We start from the raw sequence: 11,489 nt of genomic DNA on the forward strand, positions 1-11,489 counted from the left end.
TCTGCTGAAGAAACCAGAATTAATTAACAATGTGACATATAGACCTTACATAACACAAAATACAAATAACAGTAATTTTAAGTTTTCCAACCTGCTCAACAAGCTGCTTCTTCAACTTGACAGACACCTTTGCTTTTTTGGTGTTGCCTGATTTAGCCTCATTTCCATCTGACATCTGTTAACATTACAAAAAATTAATTGTAGCAGACAAAAGTAAAATTCTAACAAAAAAAAGTGTAATTGTAGAAGCATAAAGTGTAATTTTAGCAGACACAAGTGTAATTCTAACAATATAAAGTGTAATTTTAACAGACAAAAGTAAAATTTTAACAAAAAAAAGTGTAATTGTAGCAGCTTAAAGTGTAATTTTAGCAGACAAAGGTGTAATTCTAACAAAATAAAGTGTTATTTTAACAGGCAACAATGTAATTTTAACAAAAAAAAAAAGTGTAATTGTAGCAGCATTAAGTGTTATTTTAGCAGACAAAAGTGTAATTCTAACAATATAAAGTGTAATTTTAACAGACAAAAGTACAATTTTAACAAAAAAAGTGTAATTGTAGCAGCTTAAAGTGTTATTTTAACAGACAAAAGTATAATTTTAACAAAAAAAAAGTGTAATTTTAGAAGACAAAAGTGTAATTCTAACAAAATAAAGTGTTATTTTAACAGGCAACAGTGTAATTTTTGCAAAAAAAAAAAAGTGTAATTGTAGCAGCATAAAGTGTTATTTTAGCAGACAAAAGTGTAATTCTAACAAAAGGGTAATTTTAACGGTTAAAAGTGTAATTTTAACGGTTAAAAGTGTAATTTTAATCTTCAAAAATGTAGTTTTGACAAAAATGAGATTTTGAGCGACAAAACTGTAATTTTAACAGAAAAAGAGTAATTGTAAGCAACAAAAGTGGGTTTTTTCAAAAAACTCTGGGCAATCTGAATGAATATGAACATAACAATCAAAAAGACCTAACATGTCTGGATAATCTCAATTAACACGAAAGGTTAAAAATCTAAATGCATGTGCTTCAATGGAATAGTACAACATAACACACTGGGTAATCAAAATGTATGTGCTAAAATAGATAAGAAAATGTCCTAAATGTGCTAAAAATAACTGGGTAATCAAAATGAAGTAAGCAAATACAGTGATCAAATAGAACAGTACAACAACAATGGCGAATGGCAATTACATAACAATGCCCAATAAATTAAAAAAAACGTCTAAATAAATTAAGAGAAAAAATCATAAAACTCTAAAAACCAAAAAAAAATTACCTTGATAACCTACACAAAGTAATCTGAATGGACGAAAATGGCAGGTTGCAAGTGAGTGAAGAAAATGGAGAAGAAACTGATAATAAGGTAACAAAAAAGCGATAAAATTGGGAGATTTTGAGAGCAGTTTCGTTCTTAGGCGGTTGAAATTATTGGGGTTTAATTTGGGGGAAATATTTTGGGGAAAATTTAATTTTGAATAATTGAGAGAAATGAGAAATGGGGGGAAGCCAGTGGGACGTGTATGATGTTTGATTGACAACCTGCATGCATGCTAATAACCTATGAGAGGTAGGATGAGAGAGGTAATTGTTTTAGCCATTAGAATAATATTATTAGTTGCTTTTTACTTTTAATCTAAGCCATTCAAACACATGATCTAAGGGTAGGCAATGGAACTCATGGACTCACATGTAAGACATGGACTTAGTTGATCTTATTACTATATATATATATATATATATATATATATATATATATATATATATATATATATATATATATATATATATATATATATATCCATACTCTTTAAAAAAACCCAAAGCCATGTTACTGTTCCCAGCACAGTAACTTTTACTCTTTCAAAAACTCAAACACAAGTTACTGTAGCCAGAACAGTAACTTTGTGCATTTCTCCCCATTTTGCCCCCCTTTTATTATCATTCTTTTCGTTCCATTTCATCCTCATATCGCTCCATTTCCATTCTTCATCCTCTCACCAAATTCTCTCATTTTCCGTGTATTACTCATCTCTGCTTTTGGCAACTTCGTCTCAACTACTGGGTTCTCCATTTCATCATCTTTACTCTCTTTTCTCTTCTCTGTTTTGGGTGTTTGTGTTTTTGGTGGTTACTTCCATTTTCATATTTGTATGCCTTTGATCTGATCGGAGACAAGCAGTGTTAGCGGGTGATTTCTGAAAGTGATGACCCTTTTAGTTGGGTTTGGTTTGCAGAGATGGTTGAGGACGGATGTTGGAGATTTTCGTCTTAAGCGCTTCCTTCTCCTTCTTCCATCGCCCCTTTGCCAGATTTTCTCAAAGTCTTCGGATTTTATCTTTATGTAAGTTAATAAATGAGTTTTAGTTCTTAGTTTTTATGTTGCTTTTGTTTAACTAGGGTTTAATCAACTTGGTTTACACGATTTAAGACTTCAATTGATTGTTAGAAGCTAACAAAATCGAAGTGACAAAATATGCTAATTAATTTCATCCTACTCATTTTACATCTATTTATTTTTAATTTTCAGATTTGTTTCCGGTTGTATTATTTCGTGGACATCTGTAAAAGAAATCAACCCGACAAGGTTAGTTATTTAATAATTTGATTGTGTTGTCTCTAAATTGATTGCATGCGATAATTGGGAGAAATTTAAATTTCTGGGGTTATTTGATTTGGGACTTTTTTTCATGCGATAATTGGGGCATTTTTAATTATGCGTATTTTGGTGCTTTGATTTTTTTGGGTATATACTCGCTTATTTTCAGTTGTTTGTTTAGGTTGATCGGGTAGTAGAATCTTACTATTTATGTATTAGTGTATTCAATTTATGTCATCTGGGTTTTGCATGTTGCGTAGTGTGTGAATTTACAGGGATTGTTGTTTCTTATCTCGATTTTGTCTTATAATATATCATCGTAGTTTTGCATGTTGCTTATGTCATTTTCTTAGGCCAAGTTTGTTAAGTTTTTGTTACTTTTCTGATCACTTATATTATTATGATCATACTTTTATTCCGTTTTTGGTGACCGGGGTTGGTATATGCTTTATGCACACTTTCTTTACTTGGGTTTGATTGAAGTTGTCTTACTTTTAATTTGTGGATGGCGATTGTTTTTCTTTTTGCAGATTTAGTGTGGTTCTTGGTGGATCCGTCACAGCTCACAAGTTAGTTCCCTATCGATCACTATTTTGTTTTCTTATTTTTACCTTTCTTTTGAACCTTCACGGCTGATCTCTTAATTTGTTTTGTATTAAAATTTGTTGGTAGTTTTTGTGATTCGTGTTAGCGAATGAAGATATGCAATCCCCTGAGCAAAGCTCTTGAAAAGGTTGAGCAAGAGCTTGCTGCCTTGGAAAATAATGGGATTAATCCTGCAGGCTTCCGAAAGATAAAGGAATAACTTATCATTGTTAATTTTTGTGGTTTATTGTATTTTTCCTTGCTTTGTAATATACTGTGTTTTTAATGGTTGAATGTGATACAATTCCCACCGACCTTCTCCCAACCGCCATCTTCAATTAGCAGCCCGCCGTGCATCAAAATAACCTTTGTCGTTCTCGACGGATGTCATCGTTCCTTTTATTTACTTTTGCTAATTTACTATTGGATTATTTTTGTTTGTCTTCTTATTACTTATAGACTCCTTCTTCTTACTTCTTACTTTAATTTTTATCAAAGTTGATCACGTGGTTTGTTTGTTCCATCATCCTTTTCATCACGATATGAATTGCTACCATCTTACCGACTTCGTTGTCTGCGTTTTTGCGATGTTCACTTTCTATGCACGTTGCTGTTTAATGTGAAAGTTTATAAGGACCTGAACATTTGTTTACTAATTGCTATATACTCTCAGGAGGGGGGGGGGTATATGAATCTGCGTTGAATGTGGAACGACATTCATCCACGGGGATGGGGTACACTTGGGACTTATGAGGAATATAAGCCTCTTTCTTTTGGTTATGACTCATACGTGTCTGATTGTGCCATGGAGTTGCTACCTTTTGTATCGTGTGATAGGAATTTGGCAAGAGTAACATTTAGTTTGCGTGCTCTCGTATTCCCCCTCCTCCCCATTTTACGTTGGTAATTTAAGTGTAATTACCGGTTCATTTTGCCATTCTTGAATGTATGGGTTTCATGTTGTATACCTCATTTCTTTTTGCCTGGGCTTTGCAACCCCTTACCTTGCTTTATGTATGTTTTCAGACTTTAATAAAAAAATGGAGATAGACAGACATACGTTGGCGGACGTGGGAATGTGTTTTCTAGGAGCAGCCGACATTCGGTCATAACTATGGTTAGAGCGCCAACATGAGGATAGTATCCTACACTTACCTGGTAAGTTAACCTCGTCTCCTGGTTTATTACAGCATAAATGCCCATATGCATGTTCCTTTTTTCGGACTTTGTTTCGGCAAAGTTAATCGTTTGCATATTCAAAGGGAATACGGTGTTAGCTGTATCTAGAAATTTTATTTTCAAACCGACTATTGCAACGTGCTATTTTATTGATATTGGTCGGTATAACTTTCTATAGAAGATATCTTTAGTTTAGCTTACAGACATACACAAGGAAATAAAGACAACACATTTAGATTGAACTGTTACGGTCTGAGAGAATAGGATTGACTGTTCATTTGAATAGTGACCCATGTGCTCCTCACATGCTTCTTAACTTGCTCTCAACTCTCAGCAATCACAAATTATACGGAGTATGTAGACTACATAAAACTCTCCCCACTTTTACTCAGCCCCACTCATTTTTTCTCCATTCCCCCATTTTCCTCTCAAGAAACAATTTATCATCAATCATCAAATTAGGTGTTCATTTCAGCTCTTTCCCTTTCGTGCATGTTCACAGACCCGTTTGTGATTCATTTGAGTAAGTTGAGATTTTTGACCATCATTGTTTTTCTATTTTGATCAAGCTTGTTTTGTTCAATTTCACAGGGTATTGTTAACTTAGTAAATAGATGTTTAAGGTTCTATCTCCCTAAAAGTTGAGAAATTGAATATTACGTTAAGATTACATGTAGTTGCTAATAAGGTAGTGTGAGTATTGGTTCCTTATATGTGTTCAAAATTGACCAAAAAAGTTAATTTTAGGACATTGAACCAGTTCTGTATGTTCAAACTCTTTAAACGATTTTTCTGTCATTCTATACATTCATGGTGTAATAACAAGATTTGTCTCTCTGATTTTCAGTTCACTTTGCAGTTCATAGACACTGAACAATTCTAAAGGTACATGACAGTTATCCATTCTGTTGCGTGTTTATGTCTCTGTTTGGTTTCATTTGGCTTGAGAAGGAGTGAGGGAGATGGAGATGGTTGGAGGGAGGGATAGAGAGGGAAAGGCGATAGGAAAGAAGAGATGTTGCCTGATTTTCGTTTTGATCAGTTTAGATTGACTTCATATGTGTGATGTACCCGTAATTTATTCTTGCTTGTATGGGAGAAACACTTACCTTTCACATCATGACGAATATCATGTTTGAATGTGGACTCATTTATCGGCCTTATGCAACCATTATGTATAATAAATAAATACAATGACTACTGACAATGGATTAGTGTTTAATGACCAAACATATCCAGCCAAGTTTATTATTTACTAGAGGTCAAACTGATTAGTGGCCACAAGGCTAGCTACCCCGACTTCCAAGTGCCAAATGTGAGTTTTCTTTTTAACGTATTACCAGTTAATCCACACCATAAGTGCCAAGATTGTGTGGAACCACGGGCTCTATTACCATGTTATGATTCGGGTTTATTCCCTATAATTGGAATGAACTTTATTCCCTATAATTAAAATGAAGTCAATTACAGTTCATCCTAAAGTGAGGTGAAATGTTAGTGTTTTGTATTGCTCTTATGCGGAGGATTGGGGCCCTTTCGTAATTATTTGGCTATGACTACGAGTATCCATTTCCTCCAGTGAAGGAGATTCCTGCACCAAGAGGGGTACGAGTCTCCATGGTCTGTTGTTGCAGGTTTATGCATATTATGACGGCCAATGACGGCTACAATTACTTGAATTTCATTTCCAGATATTGGTTTATGCACATTGTGTGCTAGAGGGTTTAGTTTATGCTTTATTCGACGCAGTTCTATTAATTTTATATAGCCGTCATTAGCGCAGTTTTGGATGCTTTCTCATCGTAGTTTGTCCGGGGACATCTTAATTGTGTTGCTAAAACATGAGTAAGGGTGAGTACATATGTCACTCGTACCTCGCCATTTGCAGGACCCCTCGAAGCATTTGGATAATGTCATTGTTCTTCTTACGCACTACAAATGTAGTCCTCCTTCGAGATAAACACCAGTTAATTTACTTATTGTTGTATACTGGTTCAATAATACTGGTTTGGTTATAAATTGATCAATGTAAGGGATAATTTTTTCAGGATGCAGCTTTACCATTATGGAATGGTTCAATAATACTGGCTTTTGGCGTCAACTGACGGTAAGCTCAGTTGTTGTTTACTTTGTTGAGATCTTGTGATTTTGATTGGAAGGAATATTTGAATGTTGTTAACTTATTTGTGGGAATTGGTACTATAACTGTCCTTCTCAATAGATTCGGGAGTAGTGTGACCCACAAGATGCCAAGGATACCGAGGTCCAGGACTATGAAGTTAATATTTAGGAGGGCGGAGGTAATGTTAATTTTTCAGGACTTCGGGTTGGTTTTTTCCTTGCTTTAGTAGTTTAGTGTTCTCAGTTGTATTATATTCTTCTTTTTTTTCAAATGACTCCTAAGTGGAGTATAACTGTAAATGTGGGTGTCATTTTTCAGTGTTCATCTCTAGCTAAACATTATCTATCAGTGCTGACTTACTCTTAATGGGGCCGGAAAATAAAGGTAATAAAGCAAAATCAGTTCTCATGTAGGAATTGATTCTCATTTTGTCAGCCAAACAAGGGAATAATAGTTAAGATCCTAACTTCTCATTCTCTTTTGTTAAGATCTTGTGAAAGAAAAGACCAAATTTTATATAAAGGTTTTTTATGAAACTCCTGATAGCAGCTTCGCTTCATACAGAGTACTAATTATTATACGTAAAATGATTGAGGTCCCTATCCAGAATAATAGTTTGTCAGCCGTTGATTATGGTTATTGTCATGTGACTTATGTTAATCCATTTGGTACTATTTCAGTTTTGCAATTAACTTAGATTATTTTAATTTTTATACAGTTCATCGGTAAAAGAGTATATTGCATGGAGGATATCTAGAGATCTATGCAAACGAAATGAGGAAGGTTGCCAGACGCCAACGAGGAACTTCGCCATTAGTGAGGTTCGTATGTTTAGTTGACCTATTGGTGCTGATATTATTAGATGTTAACTATTGAGGTGGATGACTAATTGTGAATTTAATTAATTAAGTCAGGGTTTAGTTTTGGGTTTAAATTGATTGCATGCAATAATTTGGGACTTTTTTAGGTAGCAGACAATAATTATGAGGGAAGATAGAGTTGATGCTGTTTTTGACAAATCTCAGACATACCTCCGCAAGATATAGGTCATACATTCATCTTTATTTTTTTTACTTTTTACTAATGTAAAACTTATTGGTCTATCTTTGATTTAGCATAGCTTGGGACGGTGGGACAATAAAAGTTTAAAACATTGAGTTGTCTAATTGAAAGACTATACATATTAAACTTAAGAAGATGAAATTAACCCCTAACTTGGATTTGTAGCCTTTGACAATGAGATACGAGATTTTACTAAATATCGTTTGTTCTTTCTGTGGTTGACATGGTGATTAAAACTCAAGATGAAACAACTAGGATAGAAAGTGCTTATAAGATAGAGACATATCATATTCAAGTGGTTGAAATGTCATTCTACATGAGGGAAGAATTAAGATGAACTTATGAGACTGTGATGTGCATGGTTACCAGATTCGCTATGAATACGCCCTTACCAATTCACGATTCCCTCTTATTGTTAGAAATCTATATCTCTTTACTTAACATATTCATATATGTTTTAATCTTAATTTAGTTGATACGTGCCTAATGTATAGTCTTTTTGGCCTATTTCAGCACGTATTTCTATGCATTTCTATACTGTTTTTATAGTATTTTGCCCCGAATTGGCTACTTTGGTGTATTTGGTCCTTTTTGTAGGAATTATCGCGGAAGTAGCGGAACCATACTCCTTTTCGTCCTTTCTGCATGCATTTAGAGGAGACGGGATTGTCCCAGAGTGAGATACTGCACTTGGAAGTGTCGTTGCACGCATTACGAAGCACTTGGGTGAAGACGTGAGCTGAATTGAAGATACAAGTGCTCGATCGAGTTGTTTGCTGCTCGATCGAGTGGTTCCTAGGCTCCCTGAGGCTCGATCGAGCTACTCCTTGGTCGATCGAGTAGGCTGTACAAGATCAAGTCCTCGATCGAGTACCCTGCTGGTCGATCGAGGGACTTCTGCTGAGATGATGGTCGATCGAGTGGTCTAATCTACTCGATCGAGAGGTTTTCACAGGCGTGGGCTTTTACTTAGTCCGTGGATGTTTTATTTCGCAAGTTTTCAGTTTTACTTTCTATTTAAACCTAAGTGAATTAGGTTAATAGATCTTATTATCTATTATTCACTTTTTTACTCTCTAAGTTTTCACAGTAGAACTTTTGCTACGTTGCTTTGAACTTTCTCTACTGTTACTTTCATTGTGGGATTATTTCTCTCGGACTCGGTTGTTCTTTACGCCGGAATCGCTTAGATTGTAATCTCCTCTCTTCCCTTAATAATAATTAACCTTCTTGTTGCTTTTAATTCTTGTTTATGTTATCATTCTTTCTTGCCCTAATTTCCGTTATTGAATTCTGTTATTAGTTCATTATGTCATCTGCTGGGAAATTGTCTGCTGTTAGTGTTATTAAGAATATGAGTAGCTAAACCCTTCCATGTTGGGATTAGGGGATCTGCGGTAGGAAAATGACGACGTAGCGAATGACCTGGACGAATTGATTAAGAGACTCTGTCACTATAGCAATTTAACTGTAATTCCCGACCTAGTTGAGTGCACGCTTCTATGTCACCCATTAAACTGGCTACAATTAATCCTGGATCGAAAGATTGGACTAAATAGGCCTGCTATAAACAGTAGACTACCCTAATGAGGACGAAAGTTAAGTTAGTGGTATTTTAGGGTGGGAAGTGGACCGAAAGGACCTTCTAATATCCGTCTCGCATTAGTTCGTCTCGAGTCATTTCTTCGCTAAGTTGTTGAACTACCGTAGTGAACCGAATTCCCGACATGTCCCCCTCTTATTGATAGTTTTAATTCACTTTCTTTCTTCGCCCTCTCGCTTTATTTCTCTTTCCTTTCAACTCCGTAGTTTAGAAACCAAAAATTCAATCAACACCAATTGTTACCATAGGATTAGAAATAGATAGCTGTAGTTGCATTACCTCCCTGTGGATTCGATACTCGACTGCCTCTACTACATTTTAGTTGAGACCGTTAGGTTTTATTTTTGACAGTGCGCGACGACGTGTCAAATTTTGGCGCCGTTGCCGGGAGGCAATTGTTCAATTTACTAGTTTGTTTTATTTTTAATTCTTCTTTTAGTTTAAGGAACATCGTTCCTTAGACTATTCTTATATCTTGTCGGTAGTTTCTTCTTATGCGCAGGTCGCAAGGTGGTCCACTAGTACCTTTTGATCCCGAGATTGAGAGATCTCTGCACGTAAAAAGGAGACTATTTCAAGAACAACAGCGAGAGGAAGAGCCTAGTTCTCGTGGTAGCTTTTACGAGAACGAGCTTTTCGAAGACAATCCACCGTCTTCTCCAGTTTCCAATTCATCAGTTGAATCTATTACTTTCCCAGATTTTCCCGAAATGGCTGAGGAAGCAACCATTGCTAGTCACTCCGAGCCCACGGCTGACAATCTCTATAAAGGGTTCGAATTACCGGGAGATGCTAGGAAGTTCGAGCCAAAGCCTCCATACATCAATATGGTCGAGAAAAATCGGTTCGGGGAGCTGCAGAATCGAAGATGCGGCAAAGATATGGAGACCTTCATTGATTATCGTCGCTGCTCCATACCCCCACCTACCGGCGTGTGGTGATCGGATAAAAGAAACCATGTTCATCTTCTCACTCCGCGATCGCAAGGGGAGTGGTACAAGGATTTAGACCGAGCGCCCACAACATAATGATTGGAATTCGCTAGCATTGGCGTTTTACAAGAAGTACTTCTCTGCTTCGAGAACCATCGCCATTAGAGCTCAGATAACAAGTTTCAAACAAGGGCCTGACGAGAACTTCCACGAGGCATGGCTTCGTTTTAAGAAACTAGTGCGGACCATACCACATCATGGTTTCGAAAAATGGAGTTTGTGCAACCATTTTTACAATGGTTTATATGATGATCAGAGGGCTATCTTAGATGCAGCAGCCAATGGTCGATTTTCGACAACTTGGGGCGACCAAGGGATGGAAAATCATAGATGATTTAGCCACTCATAGGGTTGAATATGGGAATTCAAGAGGAAACCAAAGGAGAGCCGCTGAATCCTCTTGATGAGCCGCATTAGAAGCCCTTACCGCGAGGTTTGACAAGTATGAATTAGGGGGAGCTCTCAAGGGAGGGATGTACCAGGTTAATGCTATGACAGACGGCCCTTTCGTGCATACGAGGTGTGGGGTAGATGGACATGTCTCTCGATTATTGTCCTAGTCCTTATGAGCAATGTCTTGCCTTTCAACATTACAGGCAAAACAACACTCATTACGAGCCGAATATCCACCCCAATTTGAGGTGGAGTAACCATAACGTACTCAACCCCACCGCCCCTCCAAATCGCCCGCAATGACCCTATATTCCTCCACACCGAGGAAGCAACAAGGCTATCGAAGCCTCCGTCTTTCAACCCTCCTAACCAAGGTGCTTCGTCATCTAGTGGGGTGAGTGAGATAGGTGAGTTAAAGTCCATGATGCAGTCCATTGCAAAGCAATTACAAATGAAGGACACGGCATTCAAGGCACTTGAGACTCAAGTTGCCCAACTCATTTGAAAATCAATCTTCAAGGAAGCCCGGTCATTTACCGACTCAAAATGACAAGAACCCAAATGAGACGGTGCATCTGATAGAGTTGAGAAGCGGTCTTTCTTATGAGGGACCAAGAATACAGTAAATCGGGACCGAGGAAGTCATCGCGATGATGAACAGTGTTCTGTTAAGAGAAAAGGACTCACGACAAATGAGTTACTCGATCGACTGAAGTCTGATGCTCGATCGAGTGGAAATGGTGAAGAATCTGGTCGATCGAGTAGAGTTCCTGCTCGATCGAGTGAAGCAGAAGATGAGGTTGGTCGATCGAGTGGTAAGTTTGCTCGATCGATCGACGCTGATGAAGAAATCGCTCGATCGGCGAGCACATTGCTCGATCGAGTGATATTGATGACGGGAAGCTTATTCGAGAGCCTGCTAGTGCTCGTTTAAGCGAGGAATTACCAGAAAGGCCTC

This window comes from Silene latifolia, chromosome 4, assembly GCF_048544455.1.
Source record: "Silene latifolia isolate original U9 population chromosome 4, ASM4854445v1, whole genome shotgun sequence".
Taxonomy (NCBI): Eukaryota; Viridiplantae; Streptophyta; class Magnoliopsida; order Caryophyllales; family Caryophyllaceae; genus Silene; species Silene latifolia.